The 17,470-nt window shown below is 37.0% G+C and overlaps 1 long non-coding RNA gene across 1 annotated transcript in view; it reads right to left on the bottom strand.

Moving 5' to 3' along the window:
- Positions 1-9,235: 9,235 nt before the first annotated feature.
- The window catches only part of LOC138156959 (uncharacterized), a 24,592-nt gene continuing 16,357 nt past the window's right edge, over positions 9,236-17,470 (bottom strand). Inside the window, exon 3 of the long non-coding RNA XR_011167251.1 lies at positions 9,236-9,400. This is a non-coding gene — a long non-coding RNA (uncharacterized lncRNA). The remainder of the gene's footprint in view (positions 9,401-17,470) is intronic.

Raw genomic sequence — 17,470 nt, forward strand, 5'->3', positions numbered from 1 at the left:
TTCCTGGAATAAATCCTACCTGATCAAATGTATTATTCTTGTTATAAATTGCTGTAGTCTTTTTGCTAATATTTTATTTAAAATATTTTGCATCTATATTCATGAGGGTGATTGGTCTATAATTTTCTTTCTCTGTTTTATCTCTTCCTGATTTAGGTATCAGTACCATATTTGTGTAATAAAAAGAATTTGGTAGGATTCCTTCTTCACTAATTTTCCTGAATCGTTTATAGAGTATTGGAATCAATTGTTCTTTAAATGTTTGATAGAATTCACTAGTACAACCGTCTGGCCCTGGAGATTCTTTCCTAGGGAGTTCACTAATGACTTGTTTGATTTCTTTTTGTGAGATGGGGTTCTTTAAGTAATTTACTTCCTCTTCAGTTAATTGGGGCAACCTATATTTTTTAAAATATTCATCCATTTCCCTAAGATTGTCAAATTTATGTGCATACAACTGGGCAAAATAATTCCTAATTATTGTTTTAATTTCCTCTTCATTGGTTTTAGGTTCACTCTTTTCATTTGTGATACTCATAATTTGGTTTTCTTTTTTATCATATTGACTAAGGGTCTATCAATTTTATTGTTTATTTTTTCATAAAACCAGCTTCTAGTTTTATTTAATAGTTCAAAAATTTTCTTAATTTCAATTTTATTAATTAAATCTCCTTTGGTTTTCAGTATTTCTAATTTAGTATTTAATTGGAGATTTTCAATTTGTTTTTTTTTTGTCTGGCTTTTTCAATTGTATGCCCAATTCACTTACCTCTCTTTTCTCTAATTTATTCATGTATGCACTCAGGGATATAAAACTTCCCCTAAGGAACTGCCTTTGCTGCATACCACAAATTTTGGTATGATGTCTCATTATTGTAATTCTCTTGAATGAAGTTACTGTTTGTTTCTATGATTTCTTGTTTGACCCTCTCATTCTTTAGGATTACATTGTTTACTTTCCAATTAACTTTTAGTCTGTCTTTCCATGGCCCTTTATTGCATGTGGTTTTTATTGCATCATGTTCTAAGAATGATGAATTTATTATTTTTGCCTTTCTACACTGAATTGTGACTTGTTTTGTCCTAGTACATGGTCAATTTTTGTGTATGTGCCATGCACTCCTGAGAAGAAGGTTTATTCCTTTTTATCCCCATTCAGTTTTTTCCAGAGATCTGTCTTACCTACCCTCTCTAAAATTCTATTCACCTCCTTAACTTCTTTCTTGTTTGTTTTGAGGTTGGATTTATCAAGCTCAGAGAGGGAGAGATTAAGGTCTCTCACTAGTATAGTTTTGCTATCCATTTCTTCCTCCAGTTCCCTTACTTTCTCCTCTAGGAATTTGTATGCTATACTGCTTGGTGCATATATGTTAAGTAATGATATTGCTTCATTCTCAATAGTGCCTTTTAGCAGGATATAGTTTCCTTTCTTATCTCTTTTAATTAGATCAATTTTTTCTTTTGCTTTATCTGAGATAAGGATTGCTACCCCTGCTTTTTTTTACTTTAGCTGAGGCATAATATATTTTACTCCAGGCTTTTACCTTTACCCTGTGTGTATCCCTCTCTTTCAAGTGTGTTTTTTGTAAACAGCATATTGTAGGATTCTGATTTTTAATCCATTCTGCTACCCACCTCCGTTTTAAGGGGGAGTTCATTCCATTTACATTCACAGTTATGATTATTACATATTTCTTTCCTTCCTTCCTATTCCCTCCCCTGTTAATGCTTATATTTTTTCTCCCCTTCCCCTTTCCCCTCCTTAATAGTTTTCCTTTTGACACCACCTCCCTCAGTATTCCCTTATCGGCACCCCTCCCTTTTCCTCCCTTTCCCCCTCCTACTGCCTGAATATTTTTATACTTAATGAAGTATGTTATTTCTTCTTCGCACCAAGTGTGATAGGAACAAATCTCATGCAAAGCTCCTCTCACTCCCCTATTTCCCTCTAATATGATAAGTTTTGCATCTCTTCTCCACAGAGTCCTATGCTTAACTGGTTGATATTTCCTCCTTGCATCAGAACCAGTGAGGGAAAAGCTCATATAATACTCATCTCCTTCCCTTCTTTTCCTCTGTTATATTACTTTTATGCCTCTTTTTGTGGCATAATTTCCCTTTTCCACTTCATTCATTCCTCTTCTTCCATTGCATTCCCTTTGTAGCCCTTAATAAGATTTTTTTAACTGTCATTTTGTGTAATTTATACTCATACCCTCTACTTGTCTATAAACAGTTTGCTCTTATTAAATAACTGTGTGTGTGTTTTCCTTGTTTAACTTTCTATGTCACTCTTGCATCTCATAATTGGAGGTTGAATTTTTCATTGAGCTCTGGCTTTTTCATCAAGAATATCTGGAAATCTGTTATATCATTGAATGAGCATCTCTTTGCCTGGAATAATATGCTCAGTCTCGCTTGGTGTGATAGTAATGGCAATTAAAGATTCCCCTGTATTGGCTTGGTTTTCAAACTGATTGTGTTAAAACCCAGAGCTTGTTAATCCCACCTCTGGGCTGGACTTGTTGATGTGAAAAGAAAGTCCTGAATTGGGAGGAGCTGGTGACGAAGATTTGGAGAGACACAAGAGAGAGGCAGAAGAATTTTTTGGAAGCAGCACCTCGTGGAGGCAGAGAGAGAAACTGGGAGAATTGTGGAAGGCCACTTTGAATTGCTCTGGACTTTTGAGACCTGCCCCCTGAGCTGCCAAGGACTGGGGAGACAAGGCTTAGCAAGGCCACAAGATAAATTGCCAGTCCCTTCATTAATTCATCCTCTGTCTGTAGAACAGTCCTAGAACCCCTGAAAACATTAGCAAAACTCTCTCCCAGGATTTCTTTAAACATACAACAAGAAAATCCTTCTTCAGGCCTTCTGAACCAACAGAAAGGTTCCCAGACCCCTGCAACAACAGCACTGCCCTTCACCAGTGGACAGTATTCACTCTGTCTGCAGGACAGTCTCCAGACCCCTGCAACAACAGCACTGTCCTTCACCAGTGGACAGTATTCACTCTGTCTGCAGGACAGTCTCCAGACCCCTGCAACAACAGCACTGTCCTTCACCAGTGGACCCTATTCACTCTCTGTCTGCAGGACAGTCTCAGGATCTCTTAGCCAACAGCCAGGTTCCAGGACTTCTTCAACAGGAGGACTGTCTTTCACCAGTGGACAAATCTGGCAAAACAACATCAAAACAGACAGACAAAGTACCAGCAAAACAGCCATGTCTCCTCAGTCCTTGGCAGCTCAGGGGGCAGGTCTCAAAAGTCCAGGGCAATTCAAAGTGGCCTTCCACAATTCTCCCAGTTTCTCTCTCTGCCTCCACAAGGTGCTGCTTCCAAAAAATTCTTCTGCCTCTCTCTTGTGTCTCTCCAAATCTTCGTCACCAGCTCCTCCCAGTTCAGGACTTTCTTTTCACATCAACAAGTCCATCCCACAGGTGGGATTAACAAGCTCTGGGTTTTAACACAATCAGTTTGAAAACCAAGCCAATACAGGGGAATCTTTAATTGCCATTACTATCACACTTGGTAGGTGATCCTTGGTTGTAATGCGAGCTCTTTCAGTGTAGAGGCTGCCAAATCCTGTGTGATCCTCACTGTGGTTCCTCAATATTCAAATTGCTTCTTTCTGGCCCCTTGAAGTATTTTCTCTTTTACCTGGTAATTCTTTTTTATTTTATTTTATTTTATTTTATTTTTTTTTATTAAGCAATCGGGGTTAAGTAACTTGCTCAAGGTTACACGGCCAGGTGTTTCTGGGTGGGTGCTAAGTGTCTGAGCCCGGGATTCGATCTCCAGGTCTTCTCAACACTGGAGCCGGTGCTCTTACTCGCTGTGCTACCTGGCCACCCCTTTACCTGGTAATTCTTGAGTTTGGCCACATCATTTTGAGGACTTTTCAATTTGTGGTCTCTTTCAGCAGGTGTCCAGTAGATTCTCTCGATTTCTATTTTACCCTCAAGTTCTAGTATCTCAGGGCAGTTTTCCTTAATGAGCTCTTGGAGAATGTTGTCCAGGCTCATTTTTTCATCATGATTTTCTTTTAGGCCTATGATTCTCTGATTATCTCTCCTGGATCTGTTTTCTGGGTCAGTTATTTTTCCATTGAGATCTTTTACCTCTTTTTCTAATTTTTCATTCTTTTTTTTTTTTTACTAATTCTTGGTTCCTCATAGAGTTATTTGTTTCAATTTGGTTTATTCTGGTTTTTATCAAATCATTTTCCTTGCTTAGTTTTTGTTGCTCCTTTTTCATATCATATACTTTTCTTTTTAAGGAGCTGTTTTCTTCATCATAATGTTTTTCCAATTCTGTGATTTGGATTTTAAAAGAATTATTCATTTTGTCTTCTATCTCTCTCATTTGGTTTTCAAATTTTCTTTTGAGCTTCTCTAGGAGAGCTTTCTATGCTTGGGACTCATTCCCTCTTGATGTTTCAGCTGTGGGTGTGGAGTCAACATTGTCTCCCTCTGAGTTTGGTTCCACCCTCTGAGGATAGTAGGACTCCAGAGTCTTTTATAGTCTGCTTTCTACCCATTTTGAGGCAGGGCCCTCTCCATGACCTTCCTCTAGGGTTCCCTAGCCTTTACTGTTGAGGGTTTTGTCCTGGGGCAATAGCTACTATGTTTTCAGGGTCAGAGGAGGGGTTGGAGCAGCCGGGGTGCACTCTGTCATCCTGGTCCTTGGAGGTCCTGATAGGGGCTTTTTTTTTTTTTAATTTCAGGGCTATGGAGTGGTAGTCCCAGGAGTATTTGCTGTTCTGGACAGGAGTCCTGCATTTGGTTCTTACCTTGCTCTTTCCAGTCCCAGCCCTTTGGTGAAAGGCCTGGTAGTGGCCCTTGTGGTTGGTGGTGGTGGGACAACTTGCCCCCCCCTTGTTCATCAGGCCTCTTCTTGGCCTGCCCTGCGCTGTCATCTCCTGGCCTGCCCCTGCCCGCAGCACCGTCGCCTGCCTCTGCATGCAGTGCCATTGACTCCCAGCCTGCCTCTCCAACAATAATTTTTATAAGATCATGAATTCCTAATTTTTTCTCCCTCTCCTCTCCACTCCCCAAGACAGCATGCAATCTGATATAGGCTATACATGTAGTATTAGACACATTTCCACATTAATCATATTGTAAAGGACGTATCAGAACAAAAGGGAAAAACACAAGAAAGAAAAATATTATGCTTCAATCTGCATTCAGATTTTGCTCTTCTTTCTCTGGATGTGGATAGCATTTCCCATCATAATTCTTATGTAATTATCTTAGATCATTTTATTGCTAAGAAGAGCTAAGTCTATCAAAGTTGATAATCACACAGTGCTGCTGTTGCTGTGTACAATATTCTCTTGGTTCTGCTGACTTCATTCAGCATCAGTACCTGTAAGTCTTTCCAGATTTTTCTGAAATCCATCTTCTCATCATTTCTCATATGACAATTACATATAATTACATTATATGACAAATATATACATTACATTCGTATACCACAACTTGTTCAAGTATTCCCCAATTGATAGGCATCTCCTCAATTTACAATTATTTGCCACTACAAAAAGAGCTGCTATAAATATCTTTTTACGTGTGGGTCCTCTTCCCTTTTTAATGATTTCTTTGGGATACAGTCCTAGTAGTGGTATTGCTGGATCAATGGGTATGTAGTTTTCTAGCCCTTTGGGAATAGTATCTGAAATGTTTTTAGAAAAAAAGAACAGAACTGAAGTGATTATTTACTTTTCAAACACTCCAAACAACAAAGGCAGGAAGAGTGAATAAATTCAGTAGCTGAGGACAGCAACAGCAATAGTATGAGAGTATGATCTATATCCTCCCCTAACCTTTTTATCTGTCTCAAAATCTCCCCGTGCCGTGTCTATTCTTTCCTATCTCCTAGGTGTCACATACCCTCATGGGTTCCAACTCCCCCTTCTTGAGGTAGGAGTAGACCAAATCCTCCAGGTCTCAGCAAGGGCAAGGTCTCCAATTTCCCTTCACAGAACATTTCTCTTCACTAATTCATAAGTGGAACCCTCTCCTTCTACCTAAGCAAGATCTTTCTTCTCTTTTTTAACCCTTCTCCCCACTTCCTAAATCACTCCCTTGTAGGTTCTTCTCTTTCTGAGACCACAGGGGTCACTTTTTCTTCATTTCTACCCCCTTGATTTGATTCTGGCACATCCCTCCCATGTTGTAGTGCAGTCTTATAAAAATAAACTCATTGATTCACCTGTAGGTAGGGTGTCACCAAATTCTGTCCATAATGACCCAGGCCTGCATCTTTACTGTTACCACCACCAAATTCCAACCTTTACCCCTTTTTCCTTGTGTACTTTCTTACTGGTCTCTGCTGTCCTACTGTTGCTGCTATTACAGTCCTCAGCACTCTTTGTGCATTTCCATTGCTTGAGATGTTCAAGAAGCAAACAATCATTCAGCTCCGTTTTTCTTTTTTTTAAATGCCTCTGTATTATTAAACATCCACCTTTTTATGTATGGTTAAAGTTAGATTTGCAGGATAGGTCACCCTGGGCTGAATACTAATACATAACTCTTCAGAACATATTCCATTCAGTCCTATGTTTTCTGGTGGATGCAGAATAATTTTACATTTTTTAAAGTTTCTTTTCCTTTGTATTTGAAGGTCTTTCTTCTGTTCTCTTGTAGACTTTGTTTCTGAATTGTTCATTTTAACCACTATATGTCTCAGAGTTTGCAGCCTTTGTTGTTTTTTTTTCCTGAAGTGATTTGTGGTTTTTTTAAATTGGTCTTTAATTTTCTATGTTTATAAGTTCCAATCAGTTCTCTCCTATTATTTACTTTATTATATAAATATTTATATTTATTTTATTATAGTTTAAGGTTTTTTGTGCTATTGTGTTCTTCTGGGAGACCTATGATCTTTAGGTTATCTCTGCCTTGAAAACACATCCTATCTTCAAGATCAGTATGCTTTGCTTATACAATGAGCAGTTTTTTAATGTTACTTTTTATTGCATATCTTCTTGGTCGTACTTCACTCCTGATATTTGCATTCTCAAATTATTATTATATCTTTTTGTTGACATCATGTATTACTTTTTCTATTCTTCCCACTATTTTTTTTGCCATGAAGGTCATAAATTTTGCTCTTATAATTCTCATTTCTCTTTTAAACCTCAGGAACAGTGTGTTGTGCTTCATGTTCTCTTGAGGTTTTACAAGGGTATCTGTCTCATTGAGAATTGGATCATTTTTTATCTCTTTTGCAGAATTTCCTCATAGATGTCTGAACTTGTTTATTAGATCTGGAGAACGTTCTTCCTTCTGTTGCTAATGTTTTCTGTGTTGATTTATCTGCTTATGTTCAAGGTCTTTGAGTTTTTTCTCTCTGAGATGTTTGGTAATTGCTTTCCTGATTGTCACCAATTTAATTTCTGACTATCCCTTCTGGTAGTGGCTTTCTTGGGACCTGGATCTCATAGCACCTCAACCTCCTTTCATGCTGGGGATTCACAGTTCACCAGCATAGTCTGTGCCCCATGTGACTTTCAAGTGATCAGAACTGGTTCCAGCTGTCTCTTTCTCTCAGGCTTAGTGGAATACTACATGGCCCACTCCTCTCCAACCAAATACACACAGAATGACAAACTGGTGACTTGTCCCACTCCCCCATTCCACAGTTCTCTGGACTTGCACCAGAAGTTCAAGATTTTGCAGTACTACTTTATCTAGCAACTTTACAGCTTTAGTGCTATGAGGTTGTGGTCCTCAGCTGGCTTTTGCTCCTGAAGGGCTGCTGCCACAATGGTTGCTATAGCCCAAGCAAATTGACTTCATAGTTTGGAGTCAAGATCTCCACAGCACTAGGGAGGTAGAACCTGGGTCTAGGGGTAGTTTTTGTTGTAAACCTCTGTTATGTCCTTGGGTTTTCTGATGGAGCCTCCCTATCAGTAACATGGAAGATGAGGGAGAGGTACTGAGTGAGCTCAGGGTCAGCAAATGTCAATTCTTTAGTTTTCTTTAAATCTTCTTTTGGATTTTGGGTTTTTTTGGATTCCTAGACCATGGAGACAGATGAAGGTGTTTTATCTAATGCATACTGTGTTGTGGGGAGGCTTGAGAAATTATGGGGGTCACCATGGAATAGTAAGAGTGTTGTTTTTAACCAAGTGGATCTTCACAAATCCAGAAAGCACTAGATATAAAAGACTCCATACTCTACAGAATTCTAAAACTGTTGCACTCTGAGCAGTTGTCCAAGACAGGCTAGATATTAAAACATTTATTTTGAGTGTCTTGGTGGGTTTTATAGTTAAAAGGGATGTGGTAGTATTTTTTTTCTCTGGAATGCCATGGAATGTCTGTTTCTATGTCACTGGAACCCTGGCTCCTACTTCCAAGCATAAAGAACTAAAAAGTATAGCATAGCAGAGAAGTGACTTAAGGTTGCTTCCTTTTGTTAACTCTGCTTCCCTTGATTAAAAGTATAATCAGTCACTGCTCTCAGGACTAGGAAGTATCCCTTAAAGCTTAGGCATTGTGTCTCAAGGGTTTCAAGGCCCATCTCTAGCGTCTATCCAAAAGGGAGCAGTAAGATTTACAATGTACAATGTAGATCAGATATAGGACAACTATTTATTCCTACTACATGAAAGAAAAACTTAAGCAAAAGACTCATTAGGACAAAAACTTAAATACAATAAACTACAAATGCTTCTATAATCACCTGGGAGGTTGAAACTTAAACCATTAACATGGATCACTTAGTGAGACTATTGAACAAACTTTTCATCTTCACCTCAGATCTATAATTTCTGAATCAATCCTTCAAGGTTCATATATTCTGGTCAGCCAGGGCAAGATTTGGTCTCATCCTCCTAAGGATCATCTCATTTTATCTAAGAAGGTCTAGTTTTAGAAAACTCCTCCTTCTACCAGTCAGTTCTGAGAACCCCAAAAGTTCCCAAACCCATGAGGCTGCCTCCAAACATGGATATATTCATCAGAATATCATTCCTCAGTTGCCTATGCTCAGGGAGAAGATATGGTGAAAAAAGTTGGGTGCTTGATAGCCAGGCTTAGGCTCACATAAGCAGCACATGGGCCTGATATGTTTGAATAGCATCATAGCAGAGGGTGGGAAGGGTACTGGTACCTTTCCTTCCCACACAGAGGCCAAGGGACAGTCTCTTGCAGAGCGCTTATGCACTTGGCATATGGAAAGAGGAAGAGAATTAGAGAGTAGTAACACTCCTTTTAAGGTTTACTGTGAAGACCACTTTTATTGTTTCAGCAACCAATCTTCTTCAATGCAGCCCCAGGGGGTCAATGGATTATTGTGTCTCCCCAAAATAATTTGGCAGTAAGCATATGTTTTTGAACATGGCCAGGGTGGCTCATCTCATATCCATATGTGTTCCAGCAGGGTTTGCTATAGTAAAAATAGAACAAGGAGGAAGTGTTATAGTTTTTCAATACCCACCATATACTTCTCCATTATCCCATGAATGATATTCATTTTCAATTCTTATGAAATTGTGTATCATATCAGAGAAAGATAAATATAAATATGAGGTTAGGCAGAAATGCCATATTTTTCTTATTTTTATTTTTCCTTCTAACTTTGTACTAATATTGTTCTTGGTCCAAACAAGTCAGTAATATAATTGCACAAAGATAATAGACTCACAAATAATTTCCTCATCAGTAACTAGTTGCTTCCTCTCTATTCAACTATAGCCCATTTTATTTTTGGTGATGTTATTCAGAACAACCATTTCTAGAATCTACCAATTCTTTTTACAAATAAAATATTCATGATGAATAGATATAGGGAAATATAAAGAATAATCCCTGGCTCTACAGATATCTTAAAACAGAGTCTCTAAGAAGTCCTAAGAAAAAGTTATCTCTTTTCCTAATTTTCTAACTTGTGACCTTCTGAGAGTCCACAAGTCTTTGGTTTCTTCAGAGTGAATCCTGGCAGGGAATTGCTCTACTAAAATACTTTCCCCACAGTATTTCGGTCACAGTAGACACTTATTGGTTTCTGATTGGGTATGCTTGTGCACACCTGGTGAAATGATCAGTCGACACTAAAATCATATATCGAGTCAATATACATAAATTTCAAAGATTTATTGGTAATTGTATTTTCTAAATATGTAACACAGGTTGGTAACAGAAATAGTAAAGTGGTCAGTCTCCACTAAAATATGACTGTACACTTTCAGAGACAGAAGGTCAATACAGGCAAGGTTTATTGGTAAATATGTTCTTCAAATATGGAGCATGGAATGGTAATGGTTTTCTCTGTACATTACTTATCTGGCACATGTTTCACACTTTTTGATTATCTCTTTAGTCATGCTGGAGAAGTAAAACATGTTTCTTACTGGTTATAAGATCCTTTTTTGACTCATGTTTAAAGTCAGTGATTTATGACTATTGTGATGTGTGCTTTGGATAGCAGTAACTGTTTCTAGTTCAATGTTACAAAGTCAACCAATTCTCAGCTAAGTTCTGCCACTGTCTCAGGAGTAAAGGGAATGATCTTATGTGAAACTTAAGTTTTTAGCTTCTTTTCCTTTCTGGCTCATATCACTGCTCTTAGTCCTTCAGTCATGTGTTTCACAGGCAATCATCTAGAAAATTGAGTCAAGGAAGACTGGTTCAATGGCAAAAGGTTTATATATACATTTGGCATGCTATCAGAATTCCCAGTTTACAGCTGTACTTCTACCAGACTGTAGTCTAATTCCTTGGTTATCAAGTTCCAGTGTTGTGTGGCATGTCAGTTAAGGCACTTGCATAAAGCAGTCTCACCAAGCCTACAATGTATGCTGAAATCATATATGCCAGTGCTGTCATTCATCTCTGACAAGCAGCATCCAACTTGGTACTGGTAAAAATGTGATTATTTTGTGGTCAGTCCATACTTGGAGTTTTTTTTCAATGCACATAGCTTTGAACCTCTCAGTTAAAGTTCACTTCAAAGAGTCAAGAAGTCATGCTTGCAGATGGAGCAACAAATTTCACTGTCAGTAAAACTTCCGCTGATAAATGTAATTTGTCTTTAGTGGTTATCACTCTCTTGGTACTATATATCTCCCAAGACTTCCAGAGTGGCCTCTATGTGGAAAACAAAAGGTTTACTGGGTTTGCACAAGCCAACACCAGTGCATGGGAAAGGGATAACTACTTATCCATTTCACTTAGATTATCAGTTTTATTGACATATAATTGGGCAAAATGACTCCTAATAATTGCTTTAATCTCATTTTCATGGGTGATGTATTCACCCACCTTTGACACTAGTAATTTGGATTTATTTCTTTTTTTTTTAAATCAAATCAAGCAATGGTATCTATTTTCATGTTTTCCATGAAGTTAGTTTCTAGTTTTATTTATTACCTTACTTTCAGTTTTATTAATCTCTCCTTTGATTTTGAGGATTTCCATTTTAGTGTTTAATTGGGGATTTTTAATTTATCTCCCCCCTTTTTAGATGCATGCCCATTTATTGATATGCTCTTTCTTTCTTTTATTGATGTACATGTCTAGATAGAGAATTTTTGCCCTAAGTACTCCTTTGACTGCATTCCACAAATATTGGAATGTTGTCTCACTGTTGTCATTCTCTTTAATAAAATTATTGATTGTTTCCCCGATGTGTTCTTTGGCCCATTCATTGTTTTTAGGATTGGATTTATTTAGTTTATAATTACTTTTTAATCTGTGCTTCCATGCTCCTTTACTGAATGTAATTTGTATTGCATTATGGTCTAAAAGGGGCAAATTTAATATTTCTGTTTTTCTGTATTTGTTTGCAAGGTTTTATACCCTAATACATGATCAATCTTTGTGAAGGTGCCACTTGAAGCTGAAAAGGTTTACTCCTTTCTATTCCCATTCAATTTTCTCTAGTGGTCTATCATATCTAACTTTTCTAAAATTCTATTCATTGGGACAACTAGGTAGCACAGTGAATAGAGAACCAGCCCTGGAGTCAGGAGGAACTGAGTTCAAATCTTGCCTCAGACACTTGACAATTAATGGCTGTTTGATGTTGGGCAAGTCACTTAACCCCAACTGCCCTGCCCTCCTCCCTCCAAAAAGCAAATAAAATAAAATTCTATTCATTTCTTTGAAAAATCAATTTTCCTCTTATTTATTTTATGGTTGGATTTTTCTAGTTCTGACAGGGCAAAGTTGAGATTCCCCCACTAGCATAATTTTATTATCTATTTTCTCCTGTAACTCATTTTATTTTTCCTTTAAGAATCTGGATGCTTTGCCATTTGGTACATATATGTTTAGTGTTGTTATTACTTCATTTTCTAACATGCCTCTTCCAGTGTCTTTCAAAAGACAATGATGTCATCACAGTACAACAACAATCCCAGGAAGTATATGTTTCCAACTATTTTCTGTATCAGTCATTAAAAAGTGGCAGGTATGGGGCAGCTAGGTAGCACAGTGAGTAAAGCGCTGGCCCCGGAGTCAGGAGGACCCAAGTTCGGTTCTGGCCTCAGACACTTAACACCCACACAAAAAATTAGCCATGTAACCTTGGGCAAGTTACTTAACCCCAATTGCCCTCCAAAAGGAAAAAAAAATACAGTGGCAGGTACTCCTGGAATGCAGTGGAGCTTACTATCAAAGCTGCACAGATGAAAACAGTCTTTTCTTTCTCTTCCTTAACCATAGCATTATGACAGTACACATCCCATCACAAAACTAAGACTGAAAACTACAGGTTGCCTAGAAATTAATCCAGGGTACCCCGAACTACCTTATACTAGTCTACCCTGGTTTCTTGAGATGAAAAAAAAATATCTTAGCTTTTATACAAATAATGCTCCATGCTTTGTATTATTATATTCGAAATAAGTATGGCCATCTAATCTATGATTATAACAAATGGGGAGTCAGTTTCTCAGGTTACTTCTAAAGGAGGTACTCTCATGTCAGGCCTTCCTACTCTACATTCCCCTGGTCTTCTAAATATTCAAGAAAATGTTTTGTTTTCCCTCACTATACCCTGTATCTTTTTCTCACTGGATCAATTTTGGGTTTGCACATTTGGCTCTGTACTGGTGAGTGGTGGTCCTTTGCATTGTCTCAGCAGCCCACACTCAGGAAGAGGATATTAAACCAACTAAGACTGAGTCCTTCATAACAGATTGACATTTTAAGTTCAGGAGTGCCTCTCACCTCTAGCATTATTGACAGTGGTTTCATCATCTGCATAGTGGCAATGATGCTGGTTGCAAAAAGTCATGTATCAAGCCTTTACTTAGAAAATTAGTTTGATATTATCTACTTTCTCAAGATCCAATGCATCCATCTAAATCAATCTCTGTAGGCATTGTTCTATCCTAAGTATGAATTAAATTGAATTTTTACTTTTATCTGCCTAGTATTAATGGAAAGATTAGCATTCACTTCTATTGATGCATCCCTTTCAAGCATTTCACCTAAAGTTTGTATATGTTTGTTCTAGTGGACATTCAGTTGGCACCAATTAGAATATTTATTGCCACTCAGGTTATTCCTCAGATTCTCTGATAGTCTTGTTACTCTCTCTGATGAAGACACCTTCCTTTATTGTAAGCTCACTGTTGCTTGTCCATTCTAAATTCTCAGTGCTATTCTCCTGAGGAACATGTTTCATGTCTATAGGGAATTCCAGTTTTGGGTCTGTGATACCTATTACAGGGAATATGATCTCAGTCTTATCTATATTTCTTAATGCATGAATTAATATTTCTAGATTTATTTGTTGCATTCAATTTCTCTTTGATAAAATCTGCTTTGCTTAGTATGGCTTCTGTTTGCTTATTCGTCTTTTTTTTTTGAGGGGCAGGTGAGGGGGAGCTTTCTTTTTCCTCAGAGGGTGGATTGATATATAGCTCCTAGATATTGCTACTTTGAATCTTTGAGGAAATATTCAGGTTCATTCAGATAACAAGTAATATCACAAAATCTTCCTGAATCATCTCACCTGCTTATACATTTGTGATTTTATTTGTACTTCACATTTCTGTTCAATACTCTTAAAATATCTTTATCCTTATAACCTAAGCTTATGCCTAATACTAGGATATCTCTCGGCTTTTCCACACCAAACATATGATAATATTATTCAATTTTTCTCCTCCTATATTTTTATGATATTGCTCTGTATATTATCAACAACCTACAAGTATTAATTTGAGAAATAAAAATGTGTACTATTACAGAAAAGTTCTTTGCTATTAACATGCTGAACAATATTAATACTATTATCAGTTACAGGCATGAATTTAAATCATGAAAAATAGTACCAAAAGTTGTTGTCACATGCCAAAATAGATCAAATAATTATCCACATACCAGTCATTTAAAACACGTATATAGATATAGTAGATCAATAAAATTCAGCAACGACATATCTCAAGATATTATTTTCATGCCAGTATAAGGCAAGGTACTAAGCTAAGCTGCTGATGATAAACTCTTCATCTCTCTGGGAAAAAGAAAATGTAAAAAGAATAATATAGAATGAATGAAATGATTTAAAAAAACGTTAAATATTTATTATGTGTAAAGCACTGTGCTAAGTTTCTAAATGAAATATTAAAACATTTTCTTTCAAGGAGTTCACATATTAATGGAACAACATATGGAAGGTTTCAAATATAAGTTAGGAAGAACTTATATATAAGAAAGGACCCATGGTGTTTAGGGGACAATGCCAAAGCAGACAGCAATGCCTCTATTTTAATGTCATTTCTACTGTTTAGAAATAAACAATACTGTTTATTTCATATCCATTTCTGATGCTGAACCATTTGATGGCACCAAGATCTTCAGTGACAAGAATTTCTTTTCTAGGTCTTCAATAGCTGTGGCTATAGTTTCTGCAGTGGTTTCCAGGCTGCATCTTTACAGAGGATGTTTCCCAGGATGATTCCTATGGGTACTGGGCTGTATGCCCTGTTATTCCAAAGATCTCTTGGGTTCAGGGTCCTGGTCTTTCTCCAATCAGGGTCCAAGAGGACATAGTGGTCAAGGTGATGAAGGTGGTTTAACTTGTCAGGTATATGCTACTTCCTGTCTCTCTCTCAGATTGTTCCACTGCTTCAATGAAGCTGACTTGCCTGCCCTGTGAATGTTAGTTATTTGGTAGTTAGTAAGAACAGCTAGCCCCTTCTTTATAGGGGCTGCTGCCCAAGATAATGGCTGTGAAGGTTGAGATGGAAATAGGACCAGTAGTCTCAGAGATAGGGGGAGCTGTCTCTCCCAGAGCTATTGTGCCCATCTGCCTATTAGTGCCAGTTGGTAAACAGTTGTTGGTGGTAATGATTAAATATTAACATCAATCGGTGTCAGTAAACTTAAATGGACAGAAATAGATGAATTTAATTCAGGTGATCATTACATACTACTATGGGTAAGAATCCCTGAGAAGAAATGGGAGTAGCCCTTGTAGTCAATAAAAGCAGTACCAGGGTATAATCTCAAAAATAACAGAATGATATCTGTTTGAATCCAAGGCAAACAATTTAACATCACAGTAATACATGTCTATACTCCAACCACTGGTGCCAAAGAGGCCAAAGTTGACCAATTCCATGAAGGGCTGTAACATCTTCTAGAAATAACTCACGTGCACACGCACAATCACATGCGGTATTGCATTCATCATGGTACACTGGAATACTAAAGTAGGAAATAAAAAGATATTTGGAATAATAAGAAAATTTGGGCTTGAAATACAAAATGAGGCAGGAACAAAACTAATAAGTCACTGGTCAAATCAAACACTCTTTTTCAACAACTCAAAACATGACTCTATACATGAACATCACCAGATGACCAATATCAAAATCAGATTGAATATATAATTTGCAGTCAAAAGTGAAGAAGTGCTATTTAGGGACTAACAGTAACTCATATCATGAGCTTCTTACTGCAAAATTCAGACTTAAGTGAAAGGAAGCAGGAAAAACCATCAGACCATATAGATATGACTTACATCCCTTATGAAAATGAAGTGGAGGTGATCAATACATTTAAGGGAATGGATCTGGTAGAAAGAAAACAAGGACAGAGGTTCACAATATTGTGATGTGTGTTAAGGATGCAGCAAGAAAAAAACATTACAAAGAAAATGAGCAAGAAACAAAGTGGCTGCCTAAGGAGGCTTTTACAAATAACTGAGGGGGAAAAAAAAGGAATCAGAAAGTAGAAAAAGAAAAAAGATAATCCCAACTGAATGCAGAATTCCAGGGAATAGCAAGGGGAGACAAGGTTTTCTTAAATGACCAATGCAAAGAATAAATTTTTAAAGAGAATGGGAAATACAAGAGAGAAAATTAGAGATAACAAACAAATGTTTCATGCAAAAATGGGCATGATAAAAGATGAAAAAAGAAAGGAATTTAACAGAAGCAGAAGAGATTAAGAAGATGACAAGAATATACAGAAGAACTACATAAGAAATATCTTTTTAAAATTTTTTAAAATTTATTTTTAGTTTTCAACATTCATTTCCACAAGATTTTGAGTTATAATTTTTCCCGTCTTTCCCCTACCCCCACCCCAAAATAGCAGGCCTACTAAATACCCCTTCCACAAATCTGTTCTCTCTTACATACTTTCCCCTCACCCCCCCCCAACTTTCTAGTAGGGCAAAATGGATTTCTATACCCCAGTGCCTGTATATCTTATTTCCCAGTTGCACATAAAAAAAACAAAACAATTTTTTTTAAACATTTGTTTTTAAAACATTTAGCTCCAGATTATTTTCCTTCTTCCCTCCTCACCTGCCCCAACTGGGAAGATAAAAAATTCAATACAGGTTGTACATGTGTTAGTTATCCAAATCATTTCCATAGTAGCTATATTATATAATATAGTTATATTATAGCTATATTATATAATATAATTATATAATATAGTAACTATATTTCCCTCCATCCTATCCCACCCCCCCACTTATTCTATTTTCTCCTTTGACCCTATACCTTTTCAAAAATGTCTGCTTCTAACTACCCTCTCCCCCAAACTGTACTCCCTTCTATCATTCCCCCTCTTATCTCCTACCCCCCTATTTTCCTGTAGGGTAAGATACCCAATTGAGTGTATATGTTATTTCCTCCTTAAGCCAAATTCAATGAGAATAAGGTTTCCCTATTTCCTTTCACCTTTCTGCTCTTTCTTTCCCCTGTAACAGTTTTCTCTTGCCTCTTTTATGTGATAATTTACCCTAATCTATCTCTCCCTTTCTCCTCACAATAAATTTCTCTCTCATCTCTTAATTTTATTTTTTAGATATCATCCCTTCATATTCAACTCATCCTGTGCCCTCTGTCTATGTATACCTAAACATATATATGCCCACACTCACATATTTATTTATATACACATACACCCTCCTACATATATATATACATATATATATATACATATATATATATATATATATATATATATATATATATATATATATATA

This window comes from Petaurus breviceps, unplaced genomic scaffold (genome assembly GCF_028583685.1).
Source record: "Petaurus breviceps papuanus isolate PSGF00001 unplaced genomic scaffold, PetGlider_PUasm1.0 164, whole genome shotgun sequence".
Classification (NCBI taxonomy): Eukaryota; Metazoa; Chordata; class Mammalia; order Diprotodontia; family Petauridae; genus Petaurus; species Petaurus breviceps.